Source organism: Ovis canadensis, chromosome 3 (assembly GCF_042477335.2).
Source record: "Ovis canadensis isolate MfBH-ARS-UI-01 breed Bighorn chromosome 3, ARS-UI_OviCan_v2, whole genome shotgun sequence".
NCBI classification, from domain to species: domain Eukaryota; kingdom Metazoa; phylum Chordata; class Mammalia; order Artiodactyla; family Bovidae; genus Ovis; species Ovis canadensis.
The window spans coordinates 147637474-147657348 of record NC_091247.1 but is presented as its reverse complement, the minus strand read 5'-3'; the positions used below and the strand labels follow the sequence as shown (position 1 = coordinate 147657348).

At 39.8% G+C, this 19875-nt stretch overlaps 1 protein-coding gene across 4 annotated transcripts in view; it reads right to left on the bottom strand.

Annotated features, from left to right (window-relative positions):
- NELL2 (neural EGFL like 2) overlaps positions 1-19875 on the bottom strand; it is a 403600-nt gene that overhangs the window by 178144 nt on the left and 205581 nt on the right. The window lies entirely within an intron of this gene.

The window sequence follows — 19875 nt, the reverse complement described above, 5'->3', positions numbered from 1 at the left end:
GGCTGGGAGGAGCCAACCCGCGGTCCGAGGTCAGGGGCGGCAGCCGAGAGGAGCTACCCCACGTCCAAGGTCAGTGGCAGCCGGGAGGACACACCCCGCGACAGAGGTCAGGGCAGTGGCCGGGAGGAGCTACCCAGCCTCTGAGGCCAGGGGCGGTGACCCTGAGGAGCCACCCCGAGCCGAGGCCAGGGCTGGCGGCCGGGAGGACCAACCCGAGGAGCGGTGGCTGCGCAGGTGCAGGAGGGCCTAGAGGAGCTATCCCACGTTGAAGGTCAGGAACGGCGGTGGTAAGGAGATACCCCTCGTCCAAGGTAAGGAGCAGTGGCTGTGCTTTGCTAGAGCCGCCATAAAGAAATACCCCACGCCCAAGGTAAGAGAAACCCAAGTAAGATGGTAGGTGTTGCAAGAGGGCGTCAGAGGGCAGACACACTGAAACCATGCTCACAGAAAACTAGTCAATCTAATCACACTAGGACCACAGCCTTGTCTAACTCAATGAAACCAAGCCATGCCAGCAGGGCAACCCAAGATGGGTGGGTCATGGTGGAGAGATCTGACAGAATGTGGTCCACTAGAGAAGGGAATGGCAAACCACTTCAGTATTCTTGCGTTGAGAACCCCATGAACAGTAGGAAAAGGCAAAATGATAGGATACTGAAAGAGGAACTCCCCAGGTCATTAGGTGCCCAATATGCTACTGGAGATCATTGAAGAAATAACTCCAGAAAGAATGAAGGGATGGAGCCAAAGCAAAAACAATACCCAGTTGTGGATGTGACTGGTGACAGAAGCAAGATCCGACGCTGTAAAGAGCAATATTGCATAGGAACCTGAAATATCAGGTCCATGAATCAAGGCAAATTGGAAGTGGTCAAACAAGAGATGGCAAGGGTGAACGTTGACATTCTAGGAATCAGTGAACTAAAATGAACTGGAATGGGTGAATTTAACTCAGATGGCCATTATATCTACTACTGTGGACAGGAATCCCTCAGAAGAAATGGAGTAGCCATCATGGTCAACAAAAGACTCCGAAATGCAGTACTTGGATGCAATCTCAAAAACGACAGAATGATCTCTGTTCGTCTCCAACGCAAACCATTCAATATCACAGTTATCCAAGTCTATGCCCCAACCAGTAACGCTGAAGGAACTGAAGTTGAACGGTTTTATGAAGACCTACAAGACCTTTTAGAACTAACACCCAAAAAAGATGTCCTTTTCATTATAGGGGACTGGAATGCAAAGGTAGGAAGTCAAGAAACACCTGGAGTAACAGGCAATTTGGCCTTGGAATGCGGAATGAAGCAGGGCAAAGTCTAATAGAGTTTTGTCAAGAAAATGCACTGGTCATAGCAAACACCCTCTTCCAACAACACAAGAGAAGACTCTACACATGGACATCAAGATGGTCAACACCGAAATCAGATTGATTATATTCTTTGCAGCCAAAGATGGAGAAGCTCTATACAATCAACAAAAACAGGACCAGGAGCTGACTGTGGCTCAGATCATGAACTCCTTATTACCAAATTCAGAGTCAAATTGAAGAAAATAGGGAGAACCGCTAGACCATTCAGGTATGACCTAAATCAAATCCCTTATGATTATACAGTGGAAGTGAGAAATAGATTTAAGGGCCTAGTTCTGATAGATAGAGTGCCTGATGAACTATGGACTGAGGTTTGTGACACGGTACAGGAGACAGGGATCAAGACCATCCCCATGGAAAAGAAATGCAAAAAAGCAAAATGGCTGTACGGGGAGGCCTTAAAAATAGCTGTGAAAAGAAGAGAGGCAAAAAGCAAAGGAGAAAAGGAAGGATATAAGCATCTGAATGCAGAGTTCCAAAGAATAGCAAGAAGATATAAGAAGCCTTCTTCAGCGATCAATGCAAAGAAATAGAAGAAAATAACAGAATGGGAAAGACTAGAGATCTCTTCAAGAAAATTAGAGATACCAAGGGAACATTTCATGCAAAGATGGGCTTGATAAAGGACAGAAATGGTATGGACCTAACAGAAGCAGAAGATATTAAGAAGAGCTGGCAAGAATACACAGAAGAACTGTACAAAAAAAGATCTTCACGACCCAGATAATCATGATGATGTGATCACTCATCTAGAGCCAGACATTTGGAATGTGAAGTCAAGTGGGCCTTAGAAAGCATCACTATGAACAAAGCTAGTGGAGGTGATGAAATTCCAGTTGAGCTATTCCAAATCCTGAAAGATGAGGCTATGAAAGTGCTGCACTCAATATGACAGCAAATTTGGAAAATTCAGCAGTGGCCACAGGACTGGAAAAGGTCAGTTTTCATTCCAATTCCAAAGAAAGGCAATGCCAAAGAATGCTCAAACTACCACACAATTGCACTCATCTCACATGCTAGTAAAGTAATGCTCAAAATTCTCCAAGCCAGACTTCAGCAATATGTGAACCGTGAACTCCCTGATGTTCAAGCTTGTTTTAGAAAGGGCAGAGGAACTAGAGATCAAATTGCCAATATCCGCTGGATCATGGAAAAAGCAAGAGAGTTCCAGAAAAACATCTATTTCTGCTTTATTGACTATGCCAAAGCTTTTGACTGTGTGGATCACAACAAAGTGTAGAAAATTCTTCAAGAGATGGGAATACCAGACCACCTGACCTGCCTCTTGAGAAATCTGTATGAAGGTCAGGAAGCAACAGTTAGAATTGGACATGGAACAACAGACTGGTTCCAAATAGGAAAAGGAGTACATCAAGGCTGTATATTGTCACCCTGCTTATTTAACTTATATGCAGAGTACATCATGAGAAACGCTGGACTGGAAGAAGCACAAGCTGGAATCAAGATTGCCGGGAGAAATATCAATAACCTCAGATATGCAGATGATACCACCCTTATGGCAGAAAGTGAAGAGGAGCTAAAAAGCCTCTTGATGAAAGTGAAAGAAGAGAGAGAAAAAGTTAGCTTAAAGCTCAACATTCAGAAAACGAAGATCATGGCATCTGGTCCCATCACTTCATGGGAAATAGATGGGGAAACAGTGGAAACAGTGTCAGACTTTATTTTTGGGGCCTCCAAAATCACTGCAGATGGTGACTGCAGCCATGAAATTAAAAGACACTTACTCCTTGGAATAAAAGTTATGACCAACCTAGATAGTATATTCAAAAGCAGAGACATTACTTTGCCAGCAAAGGTCTGTCTAGTCAAGGCTATGGTTTTTCCTGTGGTCATGTATGGATGTGAGAGTTGGACTGTGAAGAAGGCTGAGTGCCGAAGAATTGGTGCTTTTGAACTATGGCGTTGGAGAAGAGTCTTGAGAGTCCCTTGGACTGCAAGGAGACACAATCAGTCCATTCTGAAGGAGATCAGCCCTGGGATTTCTTTGGAAGGAATGATGCTAAAGCTGAAGCTCCAGTACTTTGGCCGCCTCATGCGAAGAGTTGACTCATTGGAAAAGACTCTGATGCTGGGAGGGATTGGGGGCAGGAGGAGAAGGGGATGACAGAGGATGAGATGGCTGGATGGTATTACGGACTCAATGGACGTGAGTCTGAGTGAACTCCAGGAGATGGTGATGGACAGGGAGGCCTGGCGTGCTGCGATTCATGGGGTTGCAAAGAGTCAGACACGACTGAGCTACTGAACTGTACTGAAATGTGCCTAACAAAAGATACAGAGTGGCAGATTAGATTAAAAAACAAGAATCTACAACATGCTGCCTATGAGAGACTCACTTTAGGGCAAAAGACATATAGATTGAAAGTGAAGGGATGGAAAAAGATATTTCATACAAATGGAAATGACAAAAAAGAGGGGGTAGCAATACTCATCTCAGAGGACATAGACTTTTTTAAAAAGTCCATAAAGAAAGGTAAAGAAGGACATTATATAATAAATGAATCAATACAAGGAGAGGATATTACATTCATTAACATACAGGCACCCAATATTGGAGGACCTAAATACATAAACAGAGGTAAAGGGAGAAATTAAGAGGAATACAATTGAAGGAGAACTTAATGCCTCACTGATATCAATGGACTTCCAGACAGAAAATCTTTAGGTAAGAGAGGTCCTAAATGACACAATACACTAACTGGACTTAATTCATGTTTACAGGACAGTACAAAAAAATCAGAATATGCATTCATCTCAAGCACACATGGAGCACTATCTAGCCCTGCTACTTCTGTATGTTTGCACCAGTCTGCAAGGCAAGTAGGGCTTCCCAGGTGGTGCTAGTGGTAAAGAACAAGCCTACCAATGCAGGAGACCTCAGACGTGGGTTCTCCTGAGTCAGGAAGATCCCCTGGAGGAGCGCATGGCAACCCACTCAGGTAGTCTTGCCTGGAGAATTCCATGGACAGAGGAACCTGGAGGGCTACAGACAGGGTCTCAAAGAGTCAGACACAACTGAAGTGACTCAGCACACATGCATGCATAAGAAAAGGATCATGTTCAATTACAGCCTAAAAAATCAAATCGCAAGCACCCTGGGGTAATATGTGAAAATTCATTTGCTTCCAGAGTTTTAGGATCATAATAGGACTCATATGGGATTATTAATGGGCTCAGCTGTACCAAAGGACTTTAAATATGCTTCTCTGAGACAGCAAAGTTTCTGTTCAGTCACTAAGTTGTGTCTCTTTGTGGCCCCATAGACTACAGCACACCAGGCTTCTCTGTTCTTCACTGAGAGGTCCATTTATTGCATGAGACAAAAAAGACAAATTCTAACTGGAGAAATAACACTTAAATTATAATGTTATGAGGTGATGCATATCAGAAACATATACAATGGGCATTTAATAAGGAGTAACTATTTTTAAAACAGTGTTTGTATGTTCTGAGAATCAATTAATTTAGACCACATTTAGGAATTTATATTTAGTGATATAAATTATTTTATAACTATTCCCTACCCCCTCAGTGATCAAGGCAAAAAAATAGAGGAAAACATTGGAATGGAAAAGGCTAGAGATCTCTTCAAGAAAATTAGAGATACCAAGGGAACATTTCATGCAAAGATGGGCTCAATAAAGGAAAGAAATGGCATGTGCCTGACAGAAGCAGAAGATATTAAAAGAGGTGGCAAGAATACATAGAAGAACTGTACAAAAAAAAATCTTCATGACTCAGATAATCACGATGGTGTGATCACTCACCTAGAGTCAGGCATCCTGGAATGTGAAGTCAAGTGGGCCTTAGAAAGCATAACTACGAACAAAGCTAGTGGAGGTGATAGAATTCCAGTTGAGCTATTTCAAAACCTACAAGATGATGTTGTGAAAGTGCTGCACTCAATATGTCAGCAAATTTGGAAAACTCAGTAGTGGCCACAGGACTGGAAAAGGTCCGTTTTCATTTCAATCCCAAAGAAAGGCAATGCCAAAGAATGTTCAAACTACTGCACAATTGCCCTCATGTTACATGCTTGTAAAGTAATGCTCAGAATGCTCCAAACCAGGGTTCAGCAATACGTGAATCAGGAATTTCCAGATGTTCAAGCTGGTTTTAGAAAAGGCAGAGGAACTAGAGATCAAATTACCAACATCTGGTGGATCATCGAAAAAGCAAGAGAGTTCCAGAAAAAGATTGATTTCTGCTTTATTGACTATGCCAAAGCCTTTGACTGTGTGGATCACCATAAACTGTGGAAAATTCTGAAAGAGATGAGAATACCAGACCACCTGAGCTGCCTTTTGAGAAACCTATATATGCAGGTCAGGAAGCAACAGTTAGAACTGGACATGGAACAACAGACTGGTTCCAAATAGGAAAAGGAGTACATCAAGGCTGTCACCGTGCTTATTTAACTCATATGAAGGGTACATCATGAGAAATGCTGGGCTGGATAAAGCACAAGCTGGAATCAAGATTGCCGGGAGAAATACCACTAACCTCAGATATGCAGATGACACCACCCTTATGGCAGAAAATGAAGAAGAACTAAAGAGCCTCCTTTTGAATGTGAAAGAGGAGAGTGAAAAAGTTTGCTTAAAGCTCAACATTCAGAAAACTAAGACCATGGCATCCGATCCTATCACTTCATGGCAAATAGATGGGGAAACAAAGGAAACAGTGGCTGACTTTATTTTTTTGGTCTCCCAAATCACTGCAGATGGTGACTGCAGCCATGAAATTAAAAGATGCTTACTCCTTGGAAAGAAAGTAATGATCAACCTAGACAGCATATTGAAGAGCAGAGACATTACTTTGCCAACAGTGGTCTGTCTATTCAAGGGTATGGTTTTTCCAGTGGTCATGTATGGATGTGAGAGCTGGACTATATGAAAGCTGAGCACCAAAGAATTGATGCTTGTGAACTGTTATGTTGTAGAAGACTCTTGAGAGTCCCTTAGACTGCAAGGAGATCCAACCAGTCTATCCTAAAGGAGCTCAGTCCTGGGTGTTCATTGGAAGGACTGATGTTGAAGCTGAAACTCCAATACTTTGTCCACCTGATGTAAAGAGCTGACTCTTTGGAAAAGACTCTGATGCTGGGAAAGATTGAGGGCAGGAGGAGAAGGGGATGATAGAGGATGAGATGGTTGGATGGCATCACTTACTCAATGGACATGAGTTTGTTTAAGCTCTGGTGTGGGGCAATTCATGGGGTCGCAAAGAGTTGGAAACGACTGAGCAACTGAACTGAACTGATTCCCTACCTCAACTTGAGGAATTGATAATGAAATTATCTTTAAGAAGCCAGGACATAGAATATTTACATGAATAACAACGTGAGGCCCTATATGCTAAGTGCCAAAAGAAAACAAAAAAAGAATGGTTGTTGACTAAGGACAGGCAACCAAAGAATCTGTGTGGTATGTCAGGACATGAGGTGGCTTTTGAAGAAGTAGGTTTAAAGTGACTGATTTAGAGTTTCCTGTCAAACAGAGGTGTTCATACAGTACTGTAAAGATTCAAGTCTGATGTAGGCAGCAGAGGCAGCAAAAATACGAAATATTGAGAAACAAGATTCCATTTGAATGGAGTTTGTGCAGGAAAAAAAAAGAAATACATTTATGGGATAAGACATAAATACATTTATGGGAGACACAATAAAAATGGATTTAAATGCCCAGCAAATATAAGAAAGGCATCTTCTTTGCTGTGATATGAAGACATTAAAGCATTCGGAAGGAGGAAGGTGGGGAAGTAGCAGAGAAAAATACACCTCATAAAAGTTGGTAAGGTACAATTGTGGAATTATTAAGAAAGATATAATTAAGGTGAGGAGAATGTTCATGAATAAATAAAAGTTGCAGTCTCAGTTGGTTACTAAATCTAAAGTAACTCCTCCCCAGCCCCAGTTGCTCCACATTACTTGTCAGGGTCTAAAAGTATCCTAGCAAGTTATTGTTAATATACCTGTGAAGTGAAAGTAGCTCAGTCATGTCCAACTCTTTGGACTATATAGTCCATGGAATTCTCCAGGCCAAAATACTCGAGTGGGTAGCCATTCCCTTCTCCAGGGAATCTTCCCAACCCAGGGATCGAACCGAGGTCTCCTGGGCAGATTCTTTACTAGCTGAGCCACCAGGGAAGCCTTAATATGTCTGTAGTTTATATTTATTGGAATATGAATTTCAGGAGGATAGAGCGTTTGTTCTAGAACAATGGCTGACCCTCACTAAATATCTGCTGAATGAATCAAAGGATCCTTTCATGGTTTTTCATCTGGAAGGAGAAAAGATAACTTTCCTTGTTTACACTGGCTTGACCTGGAGCTCAGTTTGGCGGATGTGAATCCTTTGTCTTCTCAGGACCCTCTACAGGCATTTACTTAGACGTGGGCTTTTTGTATGAACAGTGAACATAAGCCATGGTGGTGAAATATTCTTGTATCATGGAAAACACTGCGGTGGGAATAAAGTAGCCTGGGTTCTAGTCTTTGACTCTATTATAAGCAAAACAGGCACTTCATTTCACTGGACCTTAATTTAATCATCTATAAGACAAAGGCTAGGGATTTTCAAATCATTACCAGCCCACACACTTCACAGTTCTAACAAAGAGAACATGATCTGCAGGCTTGCACTGAAAAATCTGATTCTCTAGAATTCTGGAGGACATACAATCGTACTCTACCAAATTTAAAAAGCAGAAGCAAACTGTGTTTCTTATACTTGAACAACTTCTCTTGCCCCAGGATAATTCAAGCTGAGCTATTTTACAAACAGGAATTTATAAATTCCCTTTTATTCTATCTGAAAGCTAAGGCCGACTTTGTAATTATTCAGAACCACAGATTTTCAGACCTGAAAGGAAACTTTAGAAATCATCTAACCTAATCCCAGTCACTTACAATTGGAGAAATGGAGATGCCAGAGACAAATTAAAGAGGTGGCAGAGATCAGTCAGATGATAAACTTTTCATGAGCCAAATTAAAAAATTTAGACTTCATCCTATAGGAATTGGGAAAGGTTTTAGGAGAGGGTTAATTTAATCAGATCTGTGTTTCTGAAAGATCCCTCTAGTACAAGTTTACATGGCTTCTGAGTGACAGTCAAAATGAGAATACTGTTCTCAGACCACAGGTCCCAAGTTAATCTTCCTTTTGGCCATACACTAGTATCCACATTAACCTTGGAGGCAGTGGGCACTCAGGTATGCCGTCCTTTCACTTAGGTATTTCTGCCACACCATCCAGCTACCCATATGTTATGCCTTGCATGTCACTGGTGCCATTTTTTATATACAGCATGGTGTATTTCTAAAGCCACAGTATTCTCAATACTGTCCTGTAAGCAGAGTATGTCAGTATGTTAATAAACACTAATGCCTTGCATAGCCAATAAGATCTTGAAGTCATACAGCTCAACAGCTCAAGAATTCCTTATATTGAAAAATAACAGATCAGTATGGGTTATTATTAGGTCTTGGCTCACCAGCTATGAAAAATTAGCTTGGTAAAGTTGGCAAAGAGATCAATAATTTAATTCATAAAACGAGAAAAAGCCTAAGTTCTGAGAAATGTAATTCTGGAAAGAGATTTGAAAGTAACATTTGGGAAGATAAGAGTATTTTTAAAAACAAAAAATTTGCAAGTAAAAGTAGGCAGCTTAGTGAAAAATCAGTAAAGAATAAATTAAAATGTGATTTACAAATAAACTAACATTTCAAGGAATTGCTAGCAATCATGTTTTAAAGTCAGTAGCATTACTGAGTTTGTTTACCAAATATTAACTTTTATGCACTGAAAACTATACCTACGTTACTAAAACACATAACTTTTTGACCTCTCAAAATAGTAGCCATATGTTTCCTCCATTCATTTTTTAGAATTCATTCATTGTAAACTGTATGGTATATTCTTTAAGAAGAGTAACATCACTAGCATTATATGTTTTTTTTTTTTTGCTACAGTTAACAAAATATATTACTCCAATCTTTGGGATTTCTGACTTTGTATCTATAGCTTCCCATGTGACTCAATGGTAAAGAATTTGCCTGCCAAGCAGGAGAGACAGGTTCAGTCCATGGGTCAGGAAGATTCCCAGAAGGAAATGGCAACCCACTCCAGTATTCTTGCTTGTGAAATCCCATGAAGAAAGTAGCCTGGTGGGCTACAGTCTGTGAAGTCACAAAAGAGTTGGACACAACTTTGCAACTGACCAACAATCTATTCAAACATTCACACACACACACACACACACACACACACACACACACACATAGAGAGAGACAGACAGAGACAAAGAGACAGAAGCAGAGAGAGGCAGATACAGAGAGAGAGATAAAGACATGCAGTAGGAAAATCTGAGACAAGGCTGAGAGTGACTGGAGAAGTCAAGGCTGGAGAAGACTCTTGAAAGAGGATCGACTGGTTTAACTCATTTAGGATTGATCTCCTTGCAGTCCAAGGGACTCTCAAGAGTCTTCTCCAACACCACATTTCAAAAGTCTCAATTCTTTGGCACTCAGCTTTCTTTATAGTCCAACTCTCACATCCATACATGACTACTGGAAAAACTATAGCTTTGACTCAACAGACCTTTGTTAGAAAAGTGATGTTTCTGATTTTTAATATGATGTCTAGGTTTGTCATAGCTTTTCTTCCAAGAAACAAGCATCTTTTAATTTCATGGCTGCAGTTACCATCTGCAGTGATTTTGGAGCCCAAGAAAATATCCTATCACTGTTTTCATTTTGTCCCCATCTATGTGCCATGAAGTGATGGGACCGGATACCATGATCTTAGCTTCCTGTATGTTAAGTTTTAAGACAACTTTTTCACTCTCCTCTTTCACTTTCATCAAGAGGCTCTTTAGTTCCACTTCACTTTCTGCCATTAGAGTGGTATCATCTGCATATCTGAGGTTGTTGATATTTCTCCTGGAATCTTGATTCCAGCTTGTGTTTCATCCAGCCCAGCATTTCACATGATGTAGTCTGCATGTAAGTTAAATAAGCAGGGTGACAATAAACAGCCTTGATGTACTCCTTTTCCGATATTTAACTCATCAGTTGTTTCATGTTTGGTTCTGTTTCTTCTTGACCTGCATACAGGTGTCTCAGTAGACAGGAAAGGTGGTCTGGTACTCCTATGTCTTTAAGGATTTTCCAGTTTGTTATGATCCACATAGTCAAAGGCTTTAGTGTAGTCAATGAAGCAGTGAAGTTAAAAGCATGTTGGAAGTAAAGGAATGTTGAAATAGTGGCAACTATCACCTTTTCAATACACCTTCTCTGTTTGGGGAACCCTTGTCTCACATACAAGATGAAGTCACAACTCTAGTTTTCAGCATAGGTGGCACCTAGAATGTAGACCTGCAGCCTAGGACAGAAAATCCGGGGCAAGCATTTCGATTCAGAAGAGAACTCCTGACTAAGCAGGTTGTGAGATCTCCTAGCGAGCACGGTGGAGAAGGTATACAGCACTTAGGACCGGTCAGCGCACGGTGGAGAAGGTATACAGCACTTAGGACTGGTCAGCTTCCAGAGCCCAGTCCCCGTGTCAGCATTTGTGTGAGTTGTGTGCTGACAGCAAGAAGCAGAGATAGTGGGATTTGTACCCAGATGAGACAGGAGCTGTCTTGGCTTAACATCATCTAAAGCTGTCCTCCCACATATATTGTAAGCCACCTAACATCCTTCAATATATTCCTTTTCTGCTTAAACTTCCAGAATGGATTCTGTTGTTTGCAAATCTGACCCCTGATCGATACAATGTTCTCTCGTGAAGACAAGGTAGATAAGTGTTTGAAGGAGGGACTGATCAATAGAATTAATTGCTGCCTACAGGTCAAGCAAGATACGGACTGAAAGATGTCTGATTTAACAATATAGACATGATCGGTGACTTTGGTGAGAGCAGCTAGAAAGGGACATGGGTGTACACGCCACCTGTGGCAGATTCATGGTGATGTATGGCAAAACCAATACAATACTGTAAAGTAGTTAGCCTCCAATTAAAATAAATAAATTTATATTAAAAAAAAAGAAATGGACATGGGATAAAAAATCTAGACTGAAGTGGGTTAAGGAGAGCAGCTGACATGAAGAAATAATGACAGTGAAAACACATCACATCTTAAGGAAATTTGGCTATAAAGAAGGGGGACAATAACACAAGAACTAGAAGAGGAAGTGGGTTAATGAAGAAATGTAATATACACTCTTTTTCTGTTTTATTGGGTTATAGTTGCCTTACAATGCTGTCTTATTTTCTGCTGTACCACAAAGTGAATCAACTAAGTGTATGCATGTATACCTCTCCCTCCTGGACCTCTCTTCCACTCTCCCCTCGTCCCAGCCATCTAGGTTATCAGAGAGACAGGAAGGAATAACAAGAAAGAAGTTGAGAACCAAGTTTGAGAGGATACTAGATGGAGCAAGTTTCCTCTGAAGACAGGAAGAGATGAGATTCAGCACTGAGATGGGCTCCTGACTCCCAGGGGTAAGAGTATCTATTCCGTTGGTGGGAGGAGAGGAAGAAAGGGTATGTGTAAAGAAGGTGGTTGTAATGAGAGCAGGAGGATGAGGAAGTTACTGTTTCCATTTTCGGTATGGTTGGTAAAGAAGTTATTGGCTGAGAATAAGAGAATGGCAGAGTCGAAGGTCTTCAGGGAGTAGTGAAGGTCTGTGATACGCATTGTAAGCATGAGAGGAAACTGAGCTGGGATGCAGATGCAGTACCAAGCGGGGCGCAGCATGCAGCTGGCGCTGGTAACCGCCCACACACAGCGGTACAAGTGGGCCACTTGACATTTTCGTAACACTTTGATTCTTACCGTGCATGTTATAGACATTATATGTTAATTACCACAATAACCTTGTGACCTAGGGAGAACAAATACTCCTTTTTCAAAGGCAAGGAACATGCTCCAAGGTGAGAATTTTCTCAAATGTTTGTTGTATGTCAGTGGTTGGCAAATTGAGAGAAGAATCACTCCATGTAACCCACTGTTCATCCGTGAGCTGATCTCTATCTTTGCAGTGTAACCTACCAACACACCTGGATATAAGCCTCTTGTTGCAGAAGAACTCAAAAACACACCTTTGCTCTCTCTTATCTGCCAGTCTAAACTGGATTCACATGTCAAGGCCCAGATGAAGTCCCAATTCCTTCACAGTGTCTCCCGAGCCTTTTCAGCCACAGGGAGTCCATCTGTCTCTACTTTTGCACTTTTTATCTGTGCTACTTAGTAGCTGTTTTGGCTGAATCCAACCTGCTTGAAACTAAGAAACGGCCCTACTCATTTGAAACATTGCCTTGTCATGTTGGATTTGAAAATTCATCAAGATGAACAGCATTCATTCCAAGAAGGCAGATTAGTATTTTTAAATATTAAAAACTAGTTTAACAAATATATGTTTATTTTGCCAACAACCAGTCATTACAATATCCAAATTGTTGCTCAGTAAGAATTAATCTAAACATAATATAATATCAGTGCTCATGAAAGATACAAAGCCAGTCCAATTTCCAATTGTTTGTTTATACATAAATCACTGACTAAATGGCATTGCTAAATTTGACAATTTTAATCAGTGTTTAATGCTGTTTAGGAAGTATGACCTCATAACAACTCAGTATAAACAAACATATATGTTTTAAAATTTCAGTCCCATATCTTTACTATTATACTCTTATTTAAGGAAATGACAGTATAAACATCTGTTTAAAAACATATTTTTTCATATTGAAGAAAAACTACTTGGAGGGAACTGAAAATGGAATCAAAAGTAAAAATGAAAATATTCTTACATATTATCAAAATACTAGGGATCTATTTTTGTATCATGCTAAAGAATGAGATACAATTTAGAACCACGTGTCCTTACCTTTTTTAAGAGTAGCACCAATTTCCTAATGATTCCTTGTGTACAAACACACAAAGCTCTTTTTGCTCTGGAATAGTCTTTTGCCCAAATAAGCAAAGTCCTTCACCACATATATCTCTCACTCTTCTATGGCATTTAATTTGTGCTTCTCACAATCCACAGCTACTGTCTCCTAAAAATTCCTATTTCTTTTCATAACATTAATAATAAAAATAACATTTATTCCTATGGATGCCATTTGATTTTTCCTCACAGTATTATTGTCACAACTGATTCCAAACATAATTTTAGATCATTGAATCAAAGTCACAATCTGTGTAATTCTTAGGTATTTCTAGCTATACTGATTTCTGCCATTAACCATGCTCAAACTTCCATTTCCTATCTCCAAGCTTTTTTCCCTTGCTGCTCATGAATAACCTTATTTTATATTGAGGTTCCTTTTGAAACTCATGAATATATAATGAGAGGAAGAGATTTGTAAGAGGAGAGTTAATAGTTGTGTCTCATTTCAAACAAACATTTGTTAATTGACTTCAACACTTTTAACAAATATAAGTAAAACATATGACTTAGATTTCTTGAAAGGCAAGATAGAGCTGGTATTTATAATTTAATCTCTAAGTTAAAACTGACCTTAAACTTAATGAAGTTGCAAAATAGACTTTTCCCATCAATTTAAATTTTAATCCTCCTACACTGTTGGTGAGAATGTAAATTTGTGCAGACACTATGGATAACAGTATGGAGGTACCTTAAAAAACTAAAAACAGAATACCATATGATCCAGTATCCTCTCTCCTGGGCATATATCTGGAGAAAACCATAATTCTAAAAGATAAATTCACCCCAATATTCATTGCAGCAATATTTACAATAGCCGGGACATGGAAGCAAGCTAAATGTCCACTGATAGAGGAATGGATAAATAAAGATGTAGTATATACATACAATGGAATATTGCTTTTGTTTAGTTGCTAAGTCTTATCCTACTCTTTGCAACTTCAGGGACTGCAGCCCACCGGACTCCTCTGTCCTTGTTATTTTCCAGGCAAGAATACTAGAAGAGGTTGCCACTTCTTTCTCCAGGGGATCTTCCAAACCCAGGGATTGAACCCGAGTCTCCTGCATTAGCAGGCAGATTCTTTATCACTGAACCACCACAGAAATCCATACAATGGAATATTACTCAACCATAGAAAAGAATGAAATAATGCCATTTGCAGCAAAGTAGGTGAACCTAGGGGCTTCTCTAGTGCTCAGACAGTAAAGAATCCTCCTGCAATACAAGAGAATCAAGTTCCATCCTTAAGTTGGGAAGATCCCCTGGAGAAGGGAATGGCAACCCACTTTAGTATTCTTGCCTGGAGAATGCCATGGACAAAGGAGCCTGGCAACTATGGTCTAAAGGGTCACAAAGAGTCAGACATGACTGAAGCGACTAAGCATGCACACACAGATGAACCTGGAGATTGTCATACCAAGTGAAGTCAGAAAGAGGAAGACAAATCTCATATGATATTGCTTACATGTGAAATATATAAAAAAAAACAAACAGTACAAATCAATTTCTATACAAAACAGAAATAGTTACAGATGTAGAAAATAAACTTATGGTTACCAGGGTTAACTGGGAGAGAGATAAACTGGGAGATTGGGATTGGCATATATACACCACTGTATATAAAATAGGTACCTTAATAAGGACATACGGTATAGCCCTGGGAACTCTACTTGATTCTCTATAATGGCCTACATGGGAAAAGAATCTAACAAAGAATGGATATATGAATATGTATGTCTGATTCACTTTGTTGTACAGCAGAAACTAAAACAATATTGTAAATTAGCTATACTTTTTAAAATGAATTTTAAAAATTATTAATCATATGATGCATCACATATCACTTCAAATGGATACTTTTCAAGGGTTTTTTTCAAAAATGATTTTTGTTTATCTAATAAAAAACTGATGAAGAACTACTGCTTCACAAAAGACACCTGCAGCTGATTTTGCTTAATTCTAAGCATTTTCTCCTAACATTAATAAATAAGTATATATACATATAATGATCAAGTATTTAAACCTGCCACTCATTTACAGAAAAATAACATAAATTCCTATGTTTACATTTAAAGTTTTACCATGTAATTTGCAAAATAAGGACAAATTTTACAAACTCAATATCCAAAAACTGGTTTGAATTTTATTAATTTGGCATAAAGTGGTTTGTTTCTAGAAATAATCTATACTAAATTAGTTACTGAAGTAGCTAAAGATCTCATTATAAATGCCTTAAAATATAAGACATCATAATACAGACTCTAAAAGTATTGCTGTCTCAACTTTCCAATAAACTAATAATATAATATCTTCAGTTCAGTTCAGTCACTCAGTCACATCTTACTTCTTGCAACCCCATGGACTGCAGCATGTCAGGCTTCCCTGTCCATCACTAACTCCCAGAGCTTGCTCACACTCATGTCTATTGAGTCAGTGATGCCATCCATCCATCTCATATTCTGTCATCCCCTTCTGCTCCCACCTTCAATCTTTCCCAGCATCAGGGTCTTTTCAAATGAGTCAGGTCTTCACATCAGGTGGCCAAAGTATTGGAGTTTCAGCTGCAGCATCAGTCCTTCCAATGAATATTTAGGACTGATTTCCTTTGGGATGCATTGGTTGGATCTCCTTGCTGTCCAAGGGACTCTCAAGAGTCTTCTCCAACACCACAGTTCAAAAGCATCAATTCTTCGGCACTCAGCTTTCTTTATGGTTCAACTCTCACATCCATACATGACTATTAGAAAACCATAGCTTTGACTAGATGGACCTTTGTTAGCAAAGTAATGACTCTGCTGTTTAATATGTTGTCTAGGTTTGGTCATAGCTTTTCTTCAAAGGAGCAAGTGTCTTTTAATTTCATAACTGCAGTTACTATCTGCAGTGATTTTGGAGACCAAAAATAAATAAATAAATAAAGTATCTCACTGTTTCCATTGTTTCCTCATCTATTTGCCATGAAGTAATGGGAATGGATGCCATGATCTTAGTTTTCTAAATGTTAGGCTTTAAGCCAACTTTTTCACTCTCTCTTTCACTTTCATCAAGAGGCTCTTTAGTTCTTCACTTTCTGCCATAAGGGTGGTATCTGCATATCTGAGGTTATTGATATTTCTCCCAGCAATCTTGATTCTGGCTTTTGCTTCATCCAGCCTAGCATTTCTCATGATGTACTCTGCATATAAGTTAAATAAGCAAGGTGACAATATACAGGCTTGATGTACTCGTTTCCCAATTTGGAACCAGTTTGTTGTTTCATGTCCAGTTCTAACTGTTGCTTCTTGACCTTCATACACATTTCTCAGTAGACACAGGCAAAGTGGTCTGGTATTCCCATCTCTTTAAGAATTCTCCACAGTTTGTTGTTAATATCTTAGTTTGCTAGTAATATCTTAGTTCCCCAAATAAATTCATGTTGCATGAATGACTGACAAACTGGTAGTAATAAATATATGTGTAAAACACAAGTTCACTGCAAAATCTTACCAAAGACTTATTTTTCTGGAAGGCATTTTCACATACTTAATCTTATTTAACCTTCCTTCCCCAACAAACTCATTAGACAATTTCTCCCTGTTTAATAGGTGAGGTGACTGACTCAGATTTATTAAGTGATTTGCACACATTCCCAGTTAGTAAATGATTTGATCATATAAATCTTTTACACTCATTTGTCTATTAAATCCTCAAATTTCTTCTGACATATTTAAAAAAATAATTATAGCTATATACACATCTAAATCTTTAAAATATCCATCTGGGTACCAGAATAACTCTTAATGCACAAGGAGTTCTACAAAATAAGTATTTGTTCTAATTGACTTTTCAGCATTGACAAGTAAAAGGGTGTTCTTAATTTTGCTCCTTTAAAAGAAGTCGCTGGAACTTTACTGGTGGTCCAGTGGATAAGAATCCCCCTGTCAATTCAGGGACTTGGGTTCAATCCCTGGTCAGGAATATCCCACATGCCACAGGGCAACTAAGCCTGTGTGCTATAACTACAAAGCCTGTGTGCCCTAGAACTCATGTTCTGTAACAAGAGAAGCCACTTCAATGAGAAGTCCATTCACTGCAACCAGACAAAGCTCACATGCAACAGCAAAGACCCAGCACAATCAAGAATAAATAAATAAAATGTTAAAAAGCTCTCATACACAAACTACAAAATTCTCAAGATACCACATAGCAGCTTTTTCAGTCATCGCAGCATGTTCAGAATTACTAAAAAAGTGGGAATAAAAGAAAACCTATGGCTGATTTATGTTGCTGTTTGGTAAAAACCAACACAATACTATTAAGCAATTATCTTTCAATTAAAAATTGAAATAAATTTGAAAAAAAATTGAAAATAAATTTGAAAAAAAAGAAAAAGCAGGAAAAAAAAGGATTTTTCACCTACTTTGTTTGTTCTTTGGAATGTAGGTCCTACAGAAGCCTTATTTCCATATTTATGAGAGTTTGCCCCCATTCCCCATCATCATATTATGTCTCTCCCATCACAGAGCTAAACCAGCACAAAGGTCTAGGCAGCCCTTACAAGCTTATATATAACCCCCTCCTCAACTCTGGCATAAGACCAAAAGCCCTCAAAAGAATCCAATAATACGAACAGACACTGGGGATAGACATCATGTTCACCTATAGCCATGTTCCTATTCTTTACTTAGTTTAAAACAGTGGTTCTCAATCAGGAGCAATTTTGCCTTCCCAGGGAAATTTGGCAATGTCCAGAGACATTTCTGATTATCACAACTGGAAGTTGGGAGATGGAGAGGTGTGCTACTGGTATTTAATGGGAAAAGACCAGGAATGATGTTAAACATCCCATAATGCACAGGACAGCCTCCACAATAAAGAATTATCAAGTCCAGAAGGTCAGTAGTACCAAGTTTGAGAAATCCTGGTTAAACTAACACCACTGTGATACATGGGGATACATGCCACACAGGCTCAAGAATTCATCTTTCTAGAGAGGAATAAATTAATTAAAGGCTCAAAAATAATAACATGTTTTTAAAAAGCCATCGTTAGAAAGATGTCAATACATAAAGAACTAGTATAAGAATAATCTTTTTCTAACTTGAAGGTAAATGAGAATCACCTGGGAAGCCTGTAAAAATGAAGATTTTTGAGATTCAACCCAAGATAAAGGCTGCAACAAGGAATCTGTATTTAAAACAAGCTCTTTGGGTGAATTTGATACAGCTTGAATCTCTAAACTCAGCACTCTAAGAAACTAAATTGAGGAAGTAAAATTGCATACTGATGAAAATAAACAGTCTGTGAACACTAAAATTTTCCTCCAGTTGAACATATGGGTAAAGAACACTGGATAGTTACCAAATTATTAAAATTTATCATATGAACTTTATGCCTTAAACCGGGGCTTTTCAAATTTTCATATGAACAGGAATCAACTGGAGACTTGTTAACATGCAGATCTGATTCAGTAGGTCTGAGAGGCAGTATGAGATTCTGCATTTTTAACCAGCTCCCATGTGATGGTCTATAGTGTTGGTCCTTGGACCAGCATCTTGAATAATAAGGTCTTAAAAAACAACTGCCAGAGAAGAAAACAAGATGGTGGAGTAGGTGGACGTGGAGTATATCTCTCTCCATGGATACATCAGGAACACGCCTTCATACACAGAAGTACATGCAGAACAGCAGCTTAGAGCAGACGGAGTACCTGACTAGCAGAAAAGAATATATAGAACCCGGCAAAACTTGGTAGGATGAAGAAACTAGGGGGAAAAAACAGGTGTGTTAGCAGGACTGGACCTGCCCTCAGCAGGTGGGGAACTGAAGCCGGGGTACTATCCCCACATTGGGGCAACAGTCTGAGTCAGACTGATAGTGAAACAGCTGATCTGTGGCAGTCTAAATGGAATGGGAATCAGACAGTCCTTGCCACAGCCATACATACCCCGGACAGGGATGCAGATCCTCTGGAAGCACAGAAGCTGGAAGCTGGAGTTTAGGGACTGTGGAGCAATCCCAGGGCAAGGGCTGCTATTGACTGAGGTGAGACAGATGAAGGGGATGTGGGAGAGGAGACTGTGGTGGCAAATGCCTGTGGAGGAAAGCTGAGGAGCCATGCAAGCAAGGCATTACTGCTGAGTCACACGTAGGGCGCGAAGCCATCACCATAGCCTTCCTCTCCCCACACGCCAGCATCGGCAGCTGAACAATAGAGAGACTGGCCCATCAAACACCTGATGCACTGAACTACAGAGCAGGATGCCATCCAGTGGGGCCCATCTACGTGCCTGACACAAAAACAACAGAGAAGGACCCGAGGCAAGGGAGTCCTCTAACTGCCTGAATGGGTGGAGCTACAGAGAAAGACTGGCCCAAGAAGCCTTCTCATCACCAGCGACAAGGTGCTAGAAAAAAGACTCTGATAGGGCCATAACTCCTGTAGTGGAGGCAGTCTGGGTCCTGGCATACTTGGTGCTGCCAGGGTCCCTGCAAGCCAAGCAGCTGTACCACCTTCATGCTCAGCTCTCACTGGGGCACAGCTGC